Source organism: Arachis ipaensis, chromosome B4, assembly GCF_059453495.1.
Source record: "Arachis ipaensis isolate K30076 ecotype BB chromosome B4, ASM5945349v1, whole genome shotgun sequence".
NCBI classification, from domain to species: Eukaryota; Viridiplantae; Streptophyta; class Magnoliopsida; order Fabales; family Fabaceae; genus Arachis; species Arachis ipaensis.
This window is the reverse complement of record NC_142439.1, coordinates 40,055,532-40,059,317: the sequence shown is the minus strand read 5'-3', so window position 1 is coordinate 40,059,317 and position 3,786 is coordinate 40,055,532. Positions and strand designations below refer to the sequence as shown.

Sequence of the window (3,786 nt, the reverse complement as noted above, 5' to 3'; positions counted from 1 at the left end):
TCAGGTTTTGGTGCTTCCTTTTCTTCTTTCACTTTCTCTGGCATGCTTAGCATGGTTGTGTCAGCACCCTTGATATCACTAACTTCAATATCCTTGGTGAACTCCTCCTCTGCCACTTCCTTTATTGTTTCCTCAAAAGTTTCTTGTACTGCAATGTCCACTACATCAACCCTCATGCATTCCCTTAGTGATTCTGATGGATAGCTCATTGCCTTGAATACATTAAACACCAATTTCTCATCATGTAGTCTAAGAGTGAGTTCACCCTTTTGTACATCTATGATGGCTCCAGCAGTAGCTAGGAAGGGTCTTCCCAGAATTATTGAAGCTTTGGCTTCTTCCTCCATATCTAACACTACAAAATCAGCAGGAAATATAAATTCTCCTACTTTCACCAACAAATCCTCAACTATCCCATGAGGGAATTTAAAAGTTCGATCTGCCAATTGGAGGGCCATTCTTGTTGGTTTGGCTTCCTCAATCTTCATTCTTCTCATCATTGTTAGCGACATCAAATTGATGCTGGCCCCTAAGTCACACAAGGCCTTCTCCACCATGACTTCTCCTATGATGCAGGGGATTTGGAAACTGCCTGGGTCCTTCAATTTCTGAGGCAATTTGTGCTGAATGATGGCACTGCATTCTTCAGTTAACAACACAGTTTCCTCATTTCTCCAGCTTCTCTTCTTGGTCATTAATTCTTTTAAGAATTTTGCATAGAGTGGCATTTGCTCTATTGCCTCAGCAAAGGGAATGTTGATTTGAAGCTTCTTGAAAATCTCCAAGAACCTGGAGAATTGGCCATCCTTTTCACTTTTCATCAAACGTTGAGGATAAGGTGCTTTTGGTGTGTAAGGCTTCAGGACCTCTTTTTCTTTTTCTTTTGTTGCAAACGGTGTAAAAGATTGTCCTTGTTCTTTGTCTTTCACATTTTCCTTTGCTTCATCCTCTGTGGTTTCCCTTGAGATCTCCTTTAGATTCTTTCCACTTCTGAGGGTTATGGCCTTACATTCTTCCCTTGCTATAGCCTTGGCAGCATGAGAACCGCTTGTCCCAGGGGCTTGCTTAGTCAAATACAAAATTTGATTTTCTAGCTTCTGGATGGCAGCTCCTTGGTTTTGCAAGTTAGAATTTACTTCTTCCTTAAAAGCTTTCAATTCAATTATGTCTTGGCTCATGGTTGCAAGCATTCCTTCTATCCGGTTTAATTGATCTTGAAATTGTTGGTTCGGATTAGGTTGGGTATGTTGATTATTTTGGCCATGATATGGTGGTTGGGAGTAGGTGCTTTGTGTGGCTTGGTATGATCTTTGGTTGGAGTTTTGGTATGTGGAATTGTTATGTTGATTGTGGTTGTAAGGTTTGTGGTTTTGTGGTTGGGTTTGTTGGTTTCCCCACCCAAAGTTTGGGTGGTTTCTCCAGCCTGGGTTGTAAGTGTTGGAATGTGGATCATATGATTGCCTTTGTTGGTTTCCCACATAGTTAGCCTCATCCCAATCACCTCCTTCAATGCCTACCTCCTCTTGATCTTGTGTGTGTATTGCAGCCACTTGCTTTGTTTCTAATTGCCTGGTAAGCTCTGCTAGTTGCTTGGCAAACACCTTGTTTTGGGCTAGAATTGTATCAACCTGGTTCAGCTCCATGACTCCCTTAGTGTTGTGCCTTTCTGATGCATAGTAGTACTCATTCTCAGCCACTGTCTCGATCACTTCAATGGCTTCTTCCACAGTCTTTTTCCTGTTCAATGAACCTCCTGATGAATGGTCTACAGCCTTCCTTGATTCATAAGAGAGCCCATCATAGAAGATGTGCAGTTGCACCCAATCATGGAACATGTTTGGTGGGCATTTCCTTGTCAAGTCCTTGAATCTCTCCCATGCCTCGTAGAGAGTTTCACCATCTTGTTGTCTAAAAGTCTGAACCTCAGATCGAAGCCTATTGACCTTTTGTGGAGGGTAGAAACGTGCCAGAAACTTGCTTTCCACCTCATCCCATGTTGTTAGACTCCCCCTTGGGAATGATTCCAGCCACTTAGCTGCTTTGTCCCTAAGTGAAAATGGGAACAAAAGCAGTTTATAGGCATCTTCCTGGACTCCATTGGACTTCACAGTGTCACAAATCCTCAGGAATTTTGTGAGATGTTGGTTTGGGTCTTCATTAGCACTTCCTCCAAAGGAACAATGATTTTCCACAAGTGATATTAGCTGTGGCTTGAGCTCAAAATTGTTGGCCTGAATGGGTGGTTTCTGGATGCTACTACCACAATTCCCAGAGGTTGGGTTTATGTATGAACTTAGAACCCTCCTCTCAGGGATGGCATCGTTTCCATCAGCTCTCTCATGGTTGTGAACTTCTCTATCCATGTTGAGATCTAAAGCTTCCTCAAAATTGTCCTCAGATTCTCCTTCAGATTCCTCTTCTCCCACTACTCTCTTCCCTCTTGCTTCCCTTCTAAGTCTATGAAGGGTCCTCTCTGGTTCGGTATATGGAGGAGTTGATGTCTCTCCTCTCCTACCTGTCATACAAGAACACAGCTCAAACACAAACAAGTGAAATACTCTTGGTTAATGGAAGAGTATGGTTAGCTCAATTGAGGAATTAATTCAAACAGTTAGTGAGTCAGTGGGTTAGTTGCATGAATTTAAAGGCATAAAGAAGGAAAGCATGTAACCAAGTGCAGAAATTAAAATTCAACAAGTATCTTGAACAGAATTAACAAAGCAAGAGAAAATTGCTCAATCTAGTTAGCTTCCAATTTGAGAATTGTCAATCGAAAACCAATCCCCGGCAACGGCGCCATAAACTTGATGCGCATAAACTAGTTATGCTACGATTTAGGAAATTGCACGATCGGCAAAATTCCTTCCGGCAAGTGCACCGGTTATCGTCAAGTAAAAACTCACAATAGAGTGAGGTCGAATCCCACAAGGATTGGTTGAGTGAGCAATTCGGATTAGAAGTGTGTTCTAGTTGAGCGGAATCAAGATTTGAGATGAGAATTGCGGAATGTAAAATTGGCGGGAAAAGTAAATGACAAGAAAATTAAATGGCAGAATCTTAAATTGCATGAATTAAAGAGCAGAAACTAAATTGCTGAAATTAAAAGGGAATGGGGGTGATTGCATGAATTGAGTTGCAGAATGTAAAGAGAAAGGGGAAATCAGAAATGGGGAATTCATTGGGTTTAGGAGATATTGAAATCTCCGAATCAAAACATGTATATCTCTTCCTCAACCAATGCATTCATTAAATTTTGCTTGGCAATCTTATATGATTGGATCCCAATTCCTTGGCTCACCAATGCTCTCTAAAAACAAACAAATTCCCAATCCCTTGGTTTAAATGTTCATAAGAAGAGATGATGCTTGATCACTGATTATACCACACAATTTCATGAACCACAATTTGGTAGGATTACATGTCACAATATCCATCCAAACCCCAATCCAATCCACTGTGAGAAAGCTTCTCTAGCATGAATCCTCCATTCCTTTCCCAAGGCTCCGAAGGATTCCAAGTATGAGTAGTTTCTTTCCCAAGACAACTACTCAATGGAATTAGATCGAGAAGCTTTCTAACAAAATTCAAGAGAAAAGATTGAAGAAGAAGATAAACTATTATTGATTCATTGAATTACAATAGAGCTCCCTAACCCAATGAAAGGGGGTTTAGTGAATCATAGCTCTGAATTCAATTACAAAGAAAAGGAAAACTAGCTAAAAGTGAAAGTAAAAGTTCTCTCTAACTTAACTTCTATCCTATTTATACACTTTCTATATTGAGCTT

At 40.6% G+C, this 3,786-nt stretch overlaps 1 non-coding gene across 1 annotated transcript; it reads left to right on the top strand.

The window, feature by feature from the left end:
* The first annotated feature begins 1,833 nt into the window (after nucleotides 1–1,833).
* On the top strand, nucleotides 1,834–1,937 carry LOC148567280 (small nucleolar RNA R71). The gene has a single exon (XR_015882316.1). It is a non-coding gene; the product is annotated as a small nucleolar RNA R71 (small nucleolar RNA).
* Nucleotides 1,938–3,786: the final 1,849 nt, after the last annotated feature.